We start from the raw sequence: 19,687 nt of genomic DNA, 5'->3' as shown, positions 1-19,687 counted from the left end.
AATAAGCTTGACACAAGTATATGTAAGCAACTCACAACCACTTTAAAGCTGTTAACAACATTAGGAATTTGCTGCTTTTTAATGAAAGTACAGTTGTGTAAAATCTTAACACAACAGTAGATTCCTTTCATTCACTGTTGCAGTATTCTTCACCTATGTGATTCCCTGCCGTGGGTAGCCTGACATCCGGCCAGTATACCAAAGCCTACTGCTGTTTTCCGCTATGCTGAACGTCACATGTATGCTCCTTGTAGGGCATAAAGGTGATGTCCGGATGTACCATCCTCAGAACTAATTGCCCCAGTAGGAACAGCAGTCTAAGGAAACCCAGGGGGTAACCAGTACATCCAGGAAGGAAAAGAACTAGGGGATGGAATGAGGTACTGAATACTTCAGCAGTGAAGGAAAGGAAATCTGCTGTTATGGTAATATTTTACACAACTGTATCTGTCCGTACAATGTCCTTACATTCACTGCTACAGTATTATTCACCTATGGGAGAGTGCCAAAGCTCAAGAAGAAACTTGGGAGGAGAAAGCAGCAGTAGAGTCCTCTAAGAAACCAAGAAGAATGACCCTGGCCAAACCAGCTCTAGCTCTGGAGATACCATCCAACTTGTAGTGCTTGGTAAAAGTATGCACAGAAGTCCAGGTAGCTGCTTCAAGAAAACAATCAATATTAAACCCCTTGAAAAAAGCACAAGAAGAAGCCACAGCTCTAGCAGAATGAACCTTAGCAGAAGAAGAAAGGCTCTTGCCACTAAAAGTATAACAAAAACAAATAGCTTTGGAAATCCAAGAAGAAATAGTTTGGATACAGCTAATCCTGAGGACTTAGGATGAAAAGTAACAAACAACTGATCAGATTTTCTAACAGCCCTAGTCTTATCCAAATAAAATCTAAGTTGTCTATACACATCCAAAGAATGCAACACCCTCTCACTGGCAGATTGCAGAGACGGGAAAAAATAGGCAAATGAATAGACTGTAAGTGACAAGTCACTAACCACCTTGGGCATAAAAGAAGGATTAGTATGCAAGGACACCCTGTCCTTAAAATATCAAAAAAGGAGGACAAGCCATAAGGGCTTGAAGCTCAGACACAAAGTCTGTCAAAAGTATGAGCCAACAGAAGAAAAGTCTTCCAAAAACAGTGTTGCAAGGAAGCTGAAGCAGCAGGCTCAAAGGGAGCCCGAGTCAACTTCTCCAAAACAAAATAAAGATCCTCGGGAGGAGGAACAGGAGCCTGAGTCAACTTCTCCAAAACAAAATTAAGATCCCAGGGAGGAGGAACAGCTTTCCTGGGAGGTCTCATATGAAAGACACCTTTAAGAAATTGTTTAGCCTCAAATCTAGAAGCTAAAGGAGGAGTTAAGGGCAGACAAGCAGAGATAGCGGATAAGTGGGCCTTAATAGAAGAACAGGCCAAACCGGCATTGAACAACTCACACAAATAAGAGAGAACGAAAAGAATACCCACAGTAAGTAGGTCCAGATTACAAAGAGACACCAAACAGAACTATTTGGATAAGAATGATTTCCTAGTAGTTGGCTTCCTGGCCTCTTGCAGGACCCACAGCACACCCTCAGAAAAAAGGTGTCTATGTGTAATCAAAATCCTAGAACCCAAACTGTCAGTTGAAGAATGGACAGGTGGGCATGGATAAGAGATCCCTTGTCTTGTGTGTAAATCCACCCCATGAGGTAACTTGTGATGATTGCCCTTGGCTAAATGCAGAAGAGGGAACCAATACCGTCACTCCCAAAAGGGAGTCACCAACAAGATTTTGGGAGCATCCTACTGAACATTGAACAGGACTTTTGGAATGAGAGGAAGGGGAGAAAATGCATAAAGAAACATCTCACTCCAAGAAAAGGAGAGGGCATCCACCTTCCACACCAGAGGACCTGGGACTCCGTCACAAAACAGAAGTTGTTGTCTATTCAGAGGGAAGGCAAATAGCTCTAACTAGAGGAGTACCCCACTGGTGGACAATGTCCAAAAACATCCTGGTGAAGCATCCATTCATGGGACTGAATTAAGTAAGGACCTGCTCAGACAGTGTCTGCCACAACATTCTGATATGAAGGGATGTAAACTGCATGAACAGTCACTTGATACTTGACAGCAAGATCCCAGACCAGGAGTGCCAACGGCAAGATCTTGTGGTATATAGACAAACAGGGAGGAACAGCACTGGGTATTTGTCTGTGAATAGCAAGATCTTGTTCCTCCCTGTTTGTCTATATGTCACATCACTGTGGTACAGTCTGTGAATACCTGGAAAGGCCCCGGAGAGAAGGAGAGGATGAAAAGCCTGAACAGCCAGCAGAAGGGGTCTCATTTCCTTGACACTGACGTGCTCCTTCTGCTGACGATGTGACCACACCCCCTGTACCTTTAGGGAGAGAAAAGCTGCTTCCCATCCCGCGTCTGAGAACAATTCCCGACAGGGAAGAGGGTCACGAAAAGTTAGCCCTGGATTTAGAGACAACAGCTGGATCCACCAGAAAAGATCTTTCTTGAGACAAGAGGAACTACAAAGTCTAGAGAATGTGCATGTTGAAGCTAAACTGACCTCAGAAACCACTGAAACTTTCTCATGTGGAGTTTGGCCAGAGGGAGCATAGGAATGGTGGATGCCATGAAACCTAGAGCTCTCAGAAACTCCCTGGCTGTAATGGAGGATAGAGGAAGAACAGTTTGAAAGAAGAAAAGAGTTAAGGCCTTTGGAGGAGGCTGGGATGCCAGCATAGCATAGTCATAGTCTGAATCCTGCAACCCAGAAAAACATGACCCTGAGGAGAAGTCAGAGAAGATTTTTTGAAGTTTATTGTGAACCCCAGGCTCTGAAAAAAGCAAATGGCAAAATGAAGATTGCCCAAATAGGAAAACATTTGGATCCCCTTAAGCTTGCAAAAAAAAACAATCACAGGAGTGAAGCATTTGGTGAATACTCTTGGGGCAATAAAAATGCCAAAGGGCAAAACAGAGAATTGAAAATGCCAGGAAGCAACAGAAAAATGCAAAACTTCCTGAAAAGGGAATGGATCGGAATATGGAGACAAGTATCCTTGAGATCTAGAAACACCATATAGGCCTGAGGTAGTAAAAGAGGGAAAAAAAAAGTCTGAAAGGACAACATTCAAAAGGAGGGCACCTTCAGAAAAGTACTTGGATAAGAGAGGTCTAGAACTGGTCTCCAAGTACCCTCTTTTCAGGGCAGTAGAAACATCCTGGAGTAAAACTCCCTCCCCCTTAGGGACACAGGTACTTCTTGACAGTAACCTGATCAAAGGTATTGAAGAATCTCTGGAGAAAAAAGAAAGATGTTCCTGCGGTGGTTGAGGAATGCCCATAAAAGGGGGATGGGATTTGCAAACTATGAAATACCCTTGGCAAATGGACAGAACCCAATAATGCTTAGTAATCTGAAGCAAAACAGGAAGAGGAAGAGAAAGAGAAATGAGGCTCGGAATGAAGCTTTAACTCCATCGCACATCGCCTACTCAGAGGTGATTTCTGCCTAACATACAAAGCTATGTCAAACCCAGAGCTGTTGGACATGCTCCACTTAAAGAAATCCCAATCCTCTGTGGCTCTGCTCAACAGTGGCACAGGAAAATAATTTTCTTGGTTGGCAAAAGCCAGGCTATCTTTTTGGCTGGGCTTGTGTAGGCCCCAGGGCCGATAGCCTAGTACCTACCTATGAACCTATAAGAAATGGACAGTCACACAGCACCTGGTTTATCAGTAAGGGAAGACTTCCAAGTTCCTGAATTCTGAGTAAACTTAGTAGGAGGAGCCTGCTTGCCACTCTTTTAGACCTTAGTAGGAAGGCGGGATTGCCTGTGAACAAAGGCTGGCTTATTAGGGTGGCTTCTCGGAAATTTAGGTACAGGAGAGACAAATACGTACGAGTTCCTGTAAGACCTTCCCCTTATCCTGAAGGGACTTAAACCAGCAGCTGTTTCCGCAAACAAAAAATTTATCAAGAGGAGCATCCATCAACTTAGCTTTTATATCATCAGGTAAAGGCTGAAGCCTAAGCCAAGAATACCTCCTCATTACTGAACCAAAGCAGCAGCCCTAGAAGAGGCATCTGTTGCATGAAAACTACACTTGATGGCATGACGAACCACTCATGAGGAAGTCTCTAACAAGGAAAGAGCAGAGGTTTTACCCTCAAAGTCAGGGAGATCAGAAATAAGCCGACAAACCTAAGAAAGAACAGCCAACACATACCTGGATATCTGGGTCTCATAATTAATAGCCCTAAAGGCCAGGGTAGCTGATTTACTATATACAAACTAGACATTATTACACAGATGTATTTATATATTTATAGTGTTCGAGTTTGATTATGTTTATGGTTGGACGGCTATGTTTTTTTTGTTCTTGTCACATACCTGATGAAGGCTTTATTGCATTAGTTAGCTGAAAGTGATTTTAGTTAAAACTCTTTATGTATATGGTATGCTCTTCTTAATAACTGATCCTAGAATGTGGGGTGCAAATGGCTAGCGTTTTCTTTAATTAGGATTTAGTTTGATCTAATCAGTAGTAGTGTGTGGGGGGTGGGTACTTGCTGTCCTAAAATGCACTTTTATGGCCCTGTTTATATTGTATGCCATGAATAGACAGATTTAAAATTAAACAATATGTATACTTTCCACACCTACTTCTAAGTAGATAAAAGATGATGTGTTTAACATTGTTAAAATATTTCTGATTTTTTTGTTACCGAGGATCACTTAATTGTGATAAATAAAGGCTTGTTGCTTTGGAACACTACCTGGGTTTCATGATTTTTGGAAATGTGTGACTGAGCTCAACAACAAAGTTTTAAGACCATTAGTTGCTCTTTTTTTTATTGTGGTGCAAAACTTAACCTAGCCTTTCCATGGTTCTACTGTCTTTATCAGAAGGCAGTAATTTAGGTGAAGGAAGCAAGTGAGGAGGGCCTGTCAGAAGCTATGGACACTACTGAAGGGTTAGCAATAGGGCATTTATGCAAAATGTTATAGTCCCTCAGATACCATATAAAACCTATCAGGTTTCTTGGGGAGGGGCAGAGAATCAGGAGCGTTTGCAGGCATTGGAAAAAGCAACCAATAAAGTAGCTAAAACAGGAGGAGGAATAGCAGAAGGTTTCAAAGATTCCATCTACAGCAACTGATAGTACCCCTTATGGATATCAGAGACCTGAGCACAATCCCATTTAAAAAATTCCATCAGCCTGGAAATTGTGTCCTCAAAGGAAATCTCTTCAAAAGGAGCATCAGTACTATAAGATTCCTCTTCCGCTGGTCCACAGTCCAAAGGAGAAGGAATTTGGGAAGAGTAAGCAAGGGATTCCTCATCAGAATCTGACTCCTCACAGGAATCCTGTTCCCTAGGCCTTTAAAGGGGAGTAGAAGACCAAGGGGGAGCTGGAACAGAAACCTCAAGGAGGTTTTAATGCCATCAAAGCATTAAAATGACCCTGAGTAAAAGTCTGCCACTCACTCTTTGGATTACTAGGAGCAGAAGAAACATGTTTAGTTTTTTTGTTTCTTCTTTAAATGTATGTATGCACTATAAAACTTCAAAGGCTCTGACTCAGGACAGCATTCAATAACCATAGTAGGAACTTTTTCACTAACTAGAATCTGTAGAACACCCCTAGGCCTCTCAGAAATAATGAACCAAGGATCCCCCCCCCCAACGTCCGAGATGGACAACTGCAAAGCCTTGTCAGATGTGCTGCAAGCCAGATCCTCACGGCCGCCAAGTCAGTCGCAGCAGAGGAATCAGACAATAAGCCTCCAGGTTTCACACCGACCTTGGGAGAAACACCTGGCAGAGGCTGGAATGGCAGAAGATTCCAGTCTTAGTTTTTAACCTTCTTTTCCCCAATGGCTGACCCCTGGGGCAGGATGTTCCTCTACTGTATCCTTAGAGAAAAGCTTTAGAGGCACACTGGTTATACTCAAGATAGGAAGGCAAGGGAAGAAAGTCTACTACGCCAGGATCTTCTAGTATGAAAGTCTGACCAACAGAACAGGCCATATGGTCACAAGAGGCTCTCTAATCAAAATAAACTTATTGTGGTGGTCTTTGTGGGGGGGAAATCTGTTTCTCTGCACTGGCATTTACTCCCTCCTGGATGACATTCAACCTCACTCCCTCGAGCAAAAAAAGCCAAGAAAAAAAATGGGATTTGCAAACTATGAAATACCCCTGGCAAATGGACAGAACCCAATAATTCTTAGTAATCTGAAGCAAAACAGGAAGAGGAAGAGAAAGAGAAATGAGGCTCGGAATGAAGCTTTAACTCCATCGCACATCGCCTACTCAGAGGTGATTTCTGCCTAACATACAAAGCTATGTCAAACCCAGAGCTGTTGGACATGCTCCACTTAAAGAAATCCCAATCCTCTGTGGCTCTGCTTAACAGTGGCACAGGAAAATAATTTTCTTGGTTGGCAAAAGCCAGGCTATCTTTTTGGCTGGGCTTGTGTAGGCCCCAGGGCCGATAGCCTAGTACCTACCTATGAACCTATAAGAAATGGACAGTCACACAGCACCTGGTTTATCAGTAAGGGAAGACTTCCAAGTTCCTGAATTCTGAGTAAACTTAGTAGGAGGAGCCTGCTTGCCACTCTTTTAGACCTTAGTAGGAAGGCGGGATTGCCTGTGAACAAAGGCTGGCTTATTAGGGTAGCTTCTCGGAAATTTAGGTACAGGAGAGACAAATACGTACGAGTTCCTGAAAGTCCTTCCCCTTATCCTGAAGGGACTTAAACCAGCAGCTGTTTCCGCAAACAAAAAAAATTTATCAAGAGGAGCATCCATCAACTTAGCTTTTATATCATCAGGTAAAGGCTGAAGCCTAAGCCAAGAATACCTCCTCATTACTGAACCAAAGCAGCAGCCCTAGAAGAGGCATCTGTTGCATGAAAATTAGAAGTTATGTACTCACCATAACGTTCCATCTGAGTAGGTGTATTCATTTGTCTGCAACCTGTGGGTTATGGATCCGATATCGGATCCGAACCGGCATAGTTTTCCAACTATGGATCCAAGCTCTCAGCTCCTCCCCTCACCCATAATGCCCTGCTCTACCCTCATGACCTCAGATCGAGTTTGCCAAAGCAACAATACCCTCAAAAGGGTAACAAGTAATATGCAGGAAACTGAAAGGCCAGGGGGATAGGAGGGCGGGATGGTTGCAGACAAATGAATACACCTACTCAGATGGAACGTTATGGTGAGTACATAACTTCAAATCTGAAGTAGGATATTCATTTGTCTGCAACCTGTGGACAGAGTCCCCAGCTACCTGAATCTTGGGCGGCCATCATGGAAGGATATTCCGGAGCACCGGAGCCAAAGGATGCTCTACCCTAGATGCAAGATCCAACTTATAGTGAGAAATAAATGTATGAGATGAAGCCCGCGTGGCTGCTGCACAAATATCATCTAGAGGAATCCTAGCCTTGAAGGCTGCCGAGGTAGATACTGACCCGGGTTGAATGGGCATGAACACCCTCCGGTCTTGAGGCCTTCCTGTCGCTTGATAAGCCAATAAAATGCACTGTGAAATCCAGCGGGACAGAGAAACTTTAGAAATTGGCTTGCCCAAATTGAATTTTGCAAAGGAAATAAACAGCTGGTCGGATTGCCTATGACCAGCTGTCCTGTTGAATAAAATCTTAGTTGCCTGTGAACATCTAGTGAGTGTAGCCTATATTCACCTTTGTTTTCATACTTAGGGAAGAAAACAGGGAGGTTAATGGATTGATTGATGTTTGCTTCAGAAGCGATTTTAGGAAGGAAGGACGGGTTGGTCCTGAGGGAGACACGGTCCGGATAAAAACCAAGTAAGGAGGTTTAGCTGATAAAGCTTGAAGTTCAGAAACTCTCTTGGCTGATGTAATGGCTACCAAAAGGCTGTCTTGTAAGACAAGAATTTGAGATCCACTGTAGCAGCTGGCTCGAAGGGAGCGGTCAAGGCCTGTAGGACCAAAGAAAGGTCCCAAGGAGGAACTGCTTGCTTTATAGGGGCCTGAGAAGGAAAGTACCCTTAAGAAAAGTTTTGCACAATTTGGCTGACATAAGAGGATTAGACTCTTGACCAATGTGATAGTGAGAAATTGCCGCCAGTTGAACTTTGACTGTGGAACTGCTGGCACCATCATTAAAGAGAGAGGTTAGAAAATCAAGCACTACAGGAGAGGAACCGTGAAGGGATCTAGGCCTTGCCGCTCCACACAGAGAAGCGTTCCATTTGCTTGGTAAACCTTTCTAGTGGATGGTTTATGAGCCGCCACCAAAATAGCCTTTACCGGAGAAGAAATACCGGAGTCCTTATCAAGAGTGGAACTGGAGCAGCCAAGCGGTCAGCTTCAGGTTGTCCAGGTTCGGAGGAGGAATGCAGGATGGATGGGATATCAGATCCGAATGGGATCTAGAATCCAAGGAGGATTCACCGGTGAGACCTTAGGAAGGGAACCAGATCTGTCGAGGCCAGAATGGAGCAATGAGAATCATTCTGCAACCCACCGAGAGGCTTTCTGAAGAACTTGCAGCATCAGAGGCAAGGGTGGATAGGCATACAGAAGACCGGGTGGCCAAGCATGCACCAGGCGTCTCTTGGGGTACCTCCGGGAGGAGGTATTAGAGCGAAAAACTGTCGCACTTGGTGTTTGAGGGAGAAGCAAAAGATCGCATGAAGGGTTCCCCACCGTGCGAATATGCGTTCGCTACTTGACAATTGAGAGACCACTCGTAAGGGGTCAGAATGGTGCGACTGAGCTTGTCCGCTAGGATGTTGGACCGACCCGAATGTGCGTTGCTATGAAAGCGATTGGTGGAGGTTGCCCATTCCCAAACTCTCATGGCCTCGACAAAGAGGTAAGACCTTGTTCCCCCTTGCTTGTTGATGTACCAGACAACAGACATATTGTCCGATTGAATCGCAATTGTTCCCAAGGGAAGAAAGTCCTGAAGTGCTAGCAACGCTAAGAGCACTGGTCTCATCTCAAGAACATTGATATGCAGTAAGGTCTCTGAATGGTTCCACGTGCCTTGGACTGTCCGCCCAAAGTGCCCCCACCCGAGGGAGGCGTCCGTGGTCACCGTGGCGAGAGGGGAGAAGCACAAAATGGGCGACCCTCGTGGAGATCCGGGAGTGGAGCCACCACAAGAGGGACCGCTTGCAAGCCTTGCTGATCGCTATGGGATGATGCATGGGAGAGCAAGGTATGACCACTGTACTAAGGCGTCCACTGTAGAATCGCATATTGAGCCTGGCAAGAGGAAGAAGTGCTATCGAAGCCATGGACCCTAGAGCCCTCAGGACCAACTCCGCTGGAACAGAACATGAATGGAGAATGGCCCGCACCTGGAGCTGCAGATTTAGAACTCTGTCCGCAGTGAGGAAGGCTCGTGAAACTCCTTGTGTCTAGTCTGGCCCCTATGAAATCTAAGAGCTGAGTGGGTGCCAGGTTGGACTTGTTTGTATTTATTGTGATGCCCAGAAATGGAGCAAGATGGAGAAAGGAGTCTCACCAGAGAAGTAGATGCCTTGTTGGGGCGGTGAGGAGCCAGTCGTCCAGGTAGGGAAAGACCTGCACCCCTGAAGCCTCAGGTGGGCCGCTACCACTGCTAGTACTTTGGTAAACACCCTGGGGGCTGTGGTGAGACCAAAGGGAAGGACCCGAACTGGTAGTGACTGGCTCCCAGCCGAGGCGGAGAAACCTCCTGGGCGTCTGTCCATTAGGATGTGGTAGTCGCGTCCTTGAGATCTATCGAGCACATCCAGTGGCCTTCTCCCAGAAGGGAGAATAGATTGTAGAGTGACCATTGAATTTTTCTTTGGGGACTGCCAGGTTCAAGAGAGAGGTCTAGGATTGGTCTTGGTTCCCCGTCTTTTGGCACTAAAAAGAACCTGGAGTAGAACCCTGATCCGATCTGGTCTGGGGGAGCGGGCTGGATGGCTCTTTTCTCTAGCAGTTGGCCAATTTCTGCCAAAGCGGCCTCCCTTTGACGGGGTGGTAGGTCTGGGGGGGACTTCAACTTTGGAAGGTGAAGGAAAGGAATGTGATATCCGCTGCATATGATTTGGAGAACCCAGCGGTCCCATGTTATGGCCTCCCATGCCGCTAGGTGCCCCAAAAAACGTCCCCCGACTGCCTCCAGAGTAGAGCAGTCGGGCAACCCCTCAGGGTTGCTGCGCCGGCCGTTCAGAGAAAGGTTCCCTGGACCCGAAGTTTCTGGGAGCCCCTCTGCCTCTAGGGCGGCGTCCTCCCTGTCCTCCTCTGCCACGGAAGGACTGGTTGTCCGGAGCAGGCTGGGACTGCTGCGACTTCCGGAACCACATCTTCTTCTGACCCTTTTGGTTCCTAGAATAGGGCCTCTGGGGTGCAGAGAAGCGGATTCCGACGGCAGACAGCGTCTTCCCGTCCTTCTCGCTCTGGGTCAACGTCTCATGAGCGGTCTTGCCAAACAGAGCAGAACCATCAAAGGGGCGTTCGCAAACGCCTTGAAGGGCTCAGAAAAATGTGGCGGAGCCAGGCCTGGCGTCTAGTGACCAGTCCTGTCCCGCAGCTCTGGCGGCCCTCCGTAGCATGGGAGAGTAGCCGCATAGAAGTATTGTGACTGACCTAAGAGTGGCCATTTTGGTGGAGTGCAGAGCTCTGTCCTCCTCCGAAATGGACTCAGGGGATGCAGCGTGCTCCTTAATAAGGTCTCGCTGCATCCGAATAACATGTGCCAAATAGTTCAGCGCCCTTACAGAAGGTCGCGAACTGAACATCCGCTTCCCCAAGCGGTCCATCATCGAGACTCCTTGCTCGGTGGGTGGACTGAGGGACTCTCCTGAGCCAGTTCCCTCTTTGTGGCCGCCGCCATCAACATGGCATCTACAGGAGGCCCCTTACTCCAATGGGTCCTGTCAGAAGGCGGGCTAAGGATTCTATCAGGTCTTTTGGGAATTGGCTCCACGGTGTCCGGTTCCTTCCACGCCCTGGTGGTAATAAGGTCCACCAGGGGTCGGCAGGGGACACCCAAGAGGTAGACGGGCCCGTTTGAATGCCTCCAAGAACACGGACTCGTCCGAGGAAGACTTGGGGCAGACCACCCCCTAATACGGAGCATTTCCATGATGTCTCCGAAGGAGACATCCTCGAGGTGACCGTGGGGAGCCTTCCCTTCCTCCAAGTCCGTGTCTTCAGTGAGAGACTCAGGGAGTCAATGTGCCTCCTTTTGCCGTATGCTTGCGAGGAGCCTCCTCTGGGGGCTGTCAGAGGAGTCCTCGCAAGCAGCAATTTGCTCCATGGGAGCAACTTGGGGCACAAGCAGGCTGTCCCAGGGGCCGGATGGTGGAAGCCTGGCCCAGTGCAGAGGGAGCGGGCGGAGCGAGAAGCAAGTGCCGGGGTCCGGAGACCCTCAACAGAGCCCTCTCCACTACATCAAAAGCCGAGGGGCCGACCTCGACCAAAGGATCCGACAATGGCTCCCCTCAGATCGAAGAGTGGATCGGGCCGGCGCCCAGCACTCGGATCCGAGAAGGACAGTGCGCTCCGACACAGGCGGGCCCGAAGAGCACTGATCCCCGGATCCGGCTCGGATCCAGGCTCCGAGATCAGATCCGGCACTCGAGGGCATGGTCGGATCCGGTACCAAGTACTATCGGCTCGACCTCCCCGGCTCAGCTGCTCGGCTCAGTTGCTCCGAACCCGGGAAGCGGGTCGGAGAAGGAGCAATAGGCTTAAAAGGGTGTTGAGCTCCCCCGGGGGAGGCAAGAGCACTCCCATCTGCATCTGGGCCTGGATGAACCTTCTCATCATCCGGTCCAGATCAGCATCGAGCTATGGGTAGATCTCGGCGAGGCTACCGAGGTAGGCCTGGAATGCCTCCTCGATAGCCTCGGCGGAGATCGAATCTCCTCCTCCTCAGGACCCGGTGAGAAGCACACAGGTGACCGGGCCGAGAAGGAGGAGACCGCACAAGGAAGCCGGGAGAAGCCCGCTTGGCTGGCGGGGCGAACAGAGGTCTCGGCCCGCCGCCTGGTGCTTCTCCCTCCGGTCCTTTTAGATGCATCCCTCTCCTGTCCTGGGCGGGAGTTTGAGTCCCAGGAGCAGGAGGGGTGCCAGAGGAACAACTGCAGCCGGAGTCCCGAAGGAGCGGAGGTCGGAGCCGAGTCCGGGTAAAGACCCGCCAAGACCAGCTTGGACCTCCGCTCCTCAGTGCCCTGGGGTTGAACCCTGCACAAATGGAACAACCAGATGTGAGGTGTTCAACCCCAAGACACTTTACACCGAGTGTGGCCATCAGCGGTGAGCTTATGGCCACACTCGGACTAGAAAATATGGACTTAGGCTGTTCAGCCATAGTCTCTAAATTTAACCAAAAGTTACAGAAAGTAACTTAAAAAATAAAGAAGCACACAGGCCTCACACACACTCTACGTACCAGCGAGGGGAGGAATAAAAATTACTACTGAAAATTAAATTACACTAAAAACAGTCAATAATAATAGGAAACCTACAACTTTCACACAAAAATTGTTAAAGAAGGAAAAAATTCTCTATTTTTTAACAAGAAAAATCCACTTAGCTGAGAGCTATGAAATCCACATCTAGTTACCAGCGCGGCAAACAAGATCTGAGGTCATGAGGGTAGAGCAGGGCATTATGGGTGAGGGGAGGAGCTGAGAGCTTGGCTCCATAGCTGGAAAACTATGCCGGTTCGGATCCGATATCGGATCCATAACCCACAGGTTGCAGACAAATGAATATCCTACTTCAGATCTACACTTGATGGCATGACGAACCACTCATGAGGAAGTCTCTAACAAGGAAAGAGCAGAGGTTTTACCCTCAAAGTCAGGGAGATCAGAAATAAGCCGACAAACCTAAGAAAGAACAGCCAACACATACCTGGATATCTGGGTCTCATAATTAATAGCCCTAAAGGCCAGGGTAGCTGATTTACTATATACAAACTAGACATTATTACACAGATGTATTTATATATTTATAGTGTTCGAGTTTGATTATGTTTATGGTTGGACGGCTATGTGTTTTTTTTTTTTTTGTTCTTGTCACATACCTGATGAAGGCTTTATTGCATTAGTTAGCTGAAAGTGATTTTAGTTAAAACTCTTTATGTATATGGTATGCTCTTCTTAATAACTGATCCTAGAATGTGGGGTGCAAATAGCTAGCGTTTTCTTTAATTAGGATTTAGTTTGATCTAATCAGTAGTAGTGTGTGGGGGGTGGGTACTTGCTGTCCTAAAATGCACTTTTATGGCCCTGTTTATATTGTATGCCATGAATAGACAGATTTAAAATTAAACAATATGTATACTTTCCATACCTACTTCTAAGCAGATAAAAGATGATGTGTTTAACATTGTTAAAATATTTCTGATTTTTTTGTTACTGAGGATCACTTAATTGTGATAAATAAAGGCTTGTTGCTTTGGAACACTACCTGGGTTTCATGATTTTTGGAAATGTGTGACTGAGCTCAACAACAAAGTTTTAAGACCATTAGTTGCTCTTTTTTTTATTGTGGTGCAAAACTTAACCTAGCCTTTCCATGGTTCGACTGTCTTTATCAGAAGGCAGTAATTTAGGTGAAGGAAGCAAGTGAGAGGGCCTGTCAGAAGCTATGGACACTACTGAAGGGTTAGCAATAGGGCATTTATGCAAAATGTTATAGTCCTCAGATACCATATAAAACCTATCAGGTTTCTTGGGAGCAGGGGGGGCAGAGAATCAGGAGCGTTTGCAGGCATTGGAAAAAGCAACCAATAAAGTAGCCAAAACAGGAGGAATAGCAGAAGGTTTCAGAGATTCCATCTACAGCAACTGATAGTACCCCTTATGGATATCAGAGACCTGAGCACAATCCCATTTAAAAAATTCCATCAGCCTGGAAATTGTGTCCTCAAAGGAAATCTCTTCAAAAGGAGCATCAGTACTATAAGATTCCTCTTCCGCTGGTCCACAGTCCAAAGGAGAAGGAATTTGGGAAGAGTAAGCAAGGGATTCCTCATCAGAATCTGACTCCTCACAGGAATCCTGTTCCCTAGGCCTTTAAAGGGGAGTAGAAGACCAAGGGGGAGCTGGAACAGAAACCTCAAGGAGGTTTTAATGCCATCAAAGCATTAAAATGACCCTGAGTAAAAGTCTGCCACTCACTCTGTGGATTACTAGGAGCAGAAGAAACATGTTTAGTTTTTTTGTTTCTTCTTTAAATGTATGTATGCACTATAAAACTTCAAAGGCTCTGACTCAGGACAGCATTCAATAACCATAGTAGGAACTTTTTCACTAACTAGAATCTGTAGAACACCCCTAGGCCTCTCAGAAATAATGAACCAAGGATCCCCCCCCCCGACGTCCGAAATGGACAACTGCAAAGCCTTGTCAGACGTGCTGCAAGCCAGATCCTCACCGGCCGCCAAGTCAGTCGCAGCAGAGGAATCAGACAATAAGCCTCCAGGTTTTCACCGACCTTGGGAGAAACACCTGGCAGAGGCTGGATGGCAGAAGATTCCAGTCTTAGTTTTTTAACCTTCTTCCCTAATGGCTGACCCCTGGGGCAGGATGTTCCTTCTACTGTATCCTTAGAGAAAAGCTTAAGGCACTGGTTCTCAAGATACAAGGCAAGGGAAGAAAGTCTACTACGCAGGATCTTCAGTATGAAAGTCTGACCAACAGAACAGGCCATATGGTCACAAGAGGCTCCTAATCAAAATAAACTTATTGTGGTGGTCTTTGTGGGGGGAAATCTGTTTCCTGCACTGACATTTACCCCTCCTGGATGACATTAACCTCCTCCCCCGAAGTAAAAAAAAAAGCCAAGAAAAAAAAAATCCTAATGGGGTACACCTGTAACAGCTCAGATACCACCAAACAAGATGCAGGCTTTCAACTGGAGAACAAAAATGGGTTTGAACTGGCAGAAACAGACAGAAGCCTTCAGACCGACAATCAAAGGATGCATTTGGACTGGCAACAAAGAAGTTCAGAGAATGGTACATCCAGCTGTCACATTTATGCCATACTCTACTCGAGGAGCATACATGTGACATTTGATGTCCCTTAAAGCAACAGTAGGCTTTGGTACAATGGCTGGATGTCGGGCTACCCACGGCAGGGAACCCCATAGGTGAAGAATACTGCAACCAATGAATGGAAGGACATCTACAATTACTTTTGTTGGGACTCGCAATGACTTGCACTTCAGACAGGGCACTTGTTCTGCTACAAGATGATAAAAACGGACACTGTCAACTCTGAAACTAATTCTACAGTCCAAATGTCAGTCTTGGATTAGCTCACCTAGCTGCAGGCATATACGTTCACTACTGTGCTAATTTCTCCATTATCTGAAGTATAGTTGTGGAAGGTATTCAATGCAAAAGAACATGACAGATTTTCTTTCATAGCTTGAAACCTGTGGTGCAGAACTTAAAATCATTTCACTGTTGGCTCAGTTTTTGAAGCAAGTAGTTAAACTGCTGTTTCGTCTTAAACCACATGGTCACTCAATGGCAGCATCACAGCAGTGTAAACGTAGGCACCACAAAATCAAAAGCAGAATTTATATGGCCTGAAAAAGATCAATAACAGTTCTGCGGCACCATCAATAAAGACCAAGCTTAGAAAAGATAAGTATAAAATCTGGTACACTGTCTGTAGTTGGGCACAAGGGCATAAACACCCCAAGGCAAGTGCTTGCTCAACATAATTACTTAACTAGCATCAACCTATAAAACAAGCTATCTAGCAAGGTGGTGAAAACTTCTGGAATGTTCTTCAGTATTCATGTAAAATCTGTTCTACAACAAATATCAAATCCTTAATTAAATCTCACAAAAACTGACTACAGTCATATTCATGTGCATTTACCCATTTTATGTACATCATATGTTCATCTCAGAATACTGCCCTGCAAAATGATGACTAAGAAATGCGATAATCTGATTACTGTAAATATGTACACATCTTGAAGAAAGACATGCATGTTTTCTCATATCTCTAGTTCCCTTCTACTAGATGCACATTACATACTTACATGTATTTGCTCAATCATTCTTTTTTTGTATAGTAGTTTTATCTATTTCAGGTTTGCAAGGCAGCTGGTGCCTATCCTGCCACTCAACAAGCACAAGACAGACACCAATTCTGGACAGGATGCCAGTCTATAGCAGAATACACAAATAAATACATACACCCAGCACACACAAAGACAATTTGGAGGATCACCAAAATTTACTTATAGTATGCATTCAGAAAGTTGGAGGAAACCATAGCACTCTCTAAAAACCCATGGAGATAAAGGACCATGCAAACTTTGTACAAAAGGCAGTAGAGCTTGGAAATGAACCAGAGAACCAAACATTATGGGGTGACAATGTTAACTGCTGCACTAATGAGCTATGCAAATTTAACAGAATTATAACAAAAACATTATGGTCAAACTTACTTCATTAGTTTCTATCTGTACGTATCTAAGCAACTAATGGAGCTTTTTTTCAAGGCGTCCAATGAAAAAGGGCCTGTATGCCCTTATGAACTATCCCATTTAACAAAACTAAACAAACAAACCCATCAAACATGTAAAGGTTATCTCTTGTCGGAATCCAGTAGGTAAGCAAACTGTCACAAGGCAATTAGAAAACAGAAAAGCTTGCTGTTTTTTCAAGGGACAGATAGCTAAACTTATCTTAGCTTAACTTAAGCTAACTTATGGTGGTGGTGGAAGGGGTTCTGTCCTTGTCTCCTCCTATTGATGAGTGACCAAAAAGCATGTCTTCACCATATTCCTACCACTCTATGCCACACCACAGCACCAAAAGAGAATAAAAACAAAGACGGCAGACAGGAAAGTGGAAGGGCTCTTAATAGCAGACAGGAAAGTGGAAGGGCTCTTAATATCAACAGGTAGAAAAAAAAATCAACCTCTGTTGTTAGTCACTACCTTACACAACTGTACTACAGTACACTCTTAGTTAACTGGAACTCAAGCAACTGTCAAAAAAAAAATTGAAGAAATACAGTACAACTTTCATGTGTTGCACGTTCTGCCCCCCCCCCGGTGAAAAACACCTTACGTTTTTAAAGTTTTAGAGTTTTAAAAAGGAATAAATTCCTTCTCTCCCCAACCCGAGAACAACTCAAACCAAACAAATAGTATGGCGTACAGTTATTAGTCAGGCCTATTTTTAATGGTAACTCTCAAGTAACCAGAAACTACAGTTATCTGGCATCTACCAATCCCCATGGGTGTGGGTTAACTGAGAGTTGACTGCACAACACTTCTTTCCTTTCTGGCATTTTGATAATTTGTAAACAATGGATAGAATTCCAAGTCAAGAATGCTAAGGGGAGGATAATCTCCTACCAATTATATTCCAAACCTGCTTAGCGGCAACAGCCTCCTCTGTCTTAGCCTAGATATCTAGTTAGTGATAAACAAAAAAAGAAGTTATGTACTCACCATAATGTTCCATGTGAGTTGTTGTTCTCGCCTTCATTCTTACAGATGGGTTCGGAGCCGATCCTCGGCTCTGAGTCGGCTAAAATGCAAAGCTCGAGGTCTCAACACCTCGAGCCAAAACCATATCCCATAATGCACTTCCACCTTCCCCAGATCTTGTTTGCTGCCAACTAGTGTTAAACCTACCTCAGATTTCAAGGAAATCACAGAGACAACTAGTGAACTCCACAGAAGAACCAAAACCAGCACAGAGCCTCTCGAACTTCCAGACACTGGATGGGGACAGGTGGAGGGGGGGGGTCATAAGAATGAAGACGAGAAGAACAACTCACATGGAACGTTATGGTAAGTACATAACTTCTTTATGTGAAGTTGTTCAATCTCGCCTTTATTCTTACCGATGGGTAGCGCCCCCAGCACCACAAACTTGCGTGGCTCATGGGAGTACCTGTCTAAGGACAGCAGACCCAAATGAAGCCCTGTCCCTAGAGGCCTTGTCTCCCTTGTAATGAGATATGAAGGTATGTGGCTTTGACCATGTGGTAGCTGCACAAATAAAATCAATGGGTAGTTTGGCCAAGAAGGCTATGGAAGAAGAAACCGCTCTGGTTGAATGAGCCTTGACTTTGTCATCTAAAGACATATCTGCCTCATGATATATAAAGGATATGCAATCAGAAAGCCATTTAGATAAGGTAGATTTAGATACCGGTGCACCTTTTTTGGAATCTGAAAAGGAGACAACCGATCAGCTCTTCTATGGTCTTCTGTCCTGTCCAAACAGAACAAAGTTGTCTATGGACGTCAAGTTTGTGAAGCATATATTCCAACTGATTAGAGTGATTGGGAAAGAAAACAGGTCATTCAATTGCCTGATTAAGGGTGAATTCAGAACAAATTCTGGGTAAGAACGACGGGTTCATCCTGAGGGAAACCCTATCTTTGTGGAATATCAAGTATGGGTGTTTAACTGAAAGGGCTTGCAACTCCGAAATTCTGCGTGCTGATGTAATGGCCACCAAGAAAATGGTCTTCCAAGAAAGATATTTCAGCTCACAAGAAGAAGATGGTTCAAAGGGTGGGAGAATAATCTTGGATAGGACTAGATTAAAATTCCATGGAGCGGTAGGAGATCTGATCGGTGGTTTTAGGTGCATCAACTTGTAGGACATAATACCATTTCCAGATTTACCTATATGGATGGTTGCTGCTGCAGGTACTTCGTTGAACAGTTTGGTCAGAAACTCTAAGATATCAGATATGGAGGCTAAAAAAAGGGTCAATGTTATTCTGCCGAGCCCAGATGGAAAACCTTTTCCACTTACTGAGATATAGTTTCCTTGTTGAGGACTTATTTGAGGACAAAATAATATGTTGAGCTTCTGATAAATTTTGGAACCTGGCTATTCTAGGAATTGGAGCAGCCAAGCTTTCAGTCTGATGGACTGGGTCAAAAGATCCGGCACTGGGTCCAGGATCCAAGGCTCTTCTACTATGAGGATCTTGAGTAAGTTCTGGATCCTTGCTGGTTTGCTGGAACTGGTTGGATGACTCTTTTCTAATAGTTTTTGAACCTCTACTGTTGCAACATCCCATAGATTGGGTGGAACATCCAGGATTCCTGTTGTTGGTCTAGGTTGGGTATGAAAGGGGATGAAATAGCCTTCTGGATATGACATTTTGTACTCATCGGTCTTCTGAAATTTTTAGCCAGGCACTTAGGTACAAAGACAAAGTCCCCCAACTGCCTCCAGAGCAGGACAGTCGGGCCTCCTTTCAGGAGCGCTGATAGGGCTTCCCAAGGAACTGAATCCTGTCGCCCTGGTTCTGCGGACCCCTCTGCCGTGTGGGCATCGTCTTCCATCATTGCCCCCCTCCTCTGCCCCCGGTGGAGACTTCACCTTGTGAGTTCGGAAAGGCTCTTTGGGTTTTGCGGAACCACATTTTCCCTCCCCATTGACGTTTAGGGTAAGGTCCAGTAGGGGTGGAAAAACAGACTCCTACGGCAGATAGAGTCTTTCTGTCTTGCTCACTTCTGGTGAGGGTCTCTAACTTTTGGTCCAAACAAAGAAGAACCATCAAAAGGGACATTCACAAATGATGACTTGAAAGGTTCCACAAAGGAACATAAGCGCATCCATGAATGCCTTTGCAGAGCAATTCCTGTACCCGCTGCCCTACTA

General features: G+C 45.5%; 1 protein-coding gene across 4 annotated transcripts in view; it reads right to left on the bottom strand.

Moving 5' to 3' along the window:
• Positions 1-19,687, bottom strand: part of COPB2 (COPI coat complex subunit beta 2) — a 1,357,654-nt gene that overhangs the window by 726,433 nt on the left and 611,534 nt on the right. The gene's annotated exons all lie outside the window — the stretch shown is intronic.

This window comes from Protopterus annectens, chromosome 4.part1, assembly GCF_019279795.1.
Source record: "Protopterus annectens isolate FY-2018-M chromosome 4.part1, PAN1.0, whole genome shotgun sequence".
NCBI lineage: Eukaryota > Metazoa > Chordata > Ceratodontiformes > Protopteridae > Protopterus > Protopterus annectens.
The sequence above is the reverse complement of the archived record's forward strand: the minus strand, read 5'-3'. Positions and strand labels throughout refer to the sequence as shown.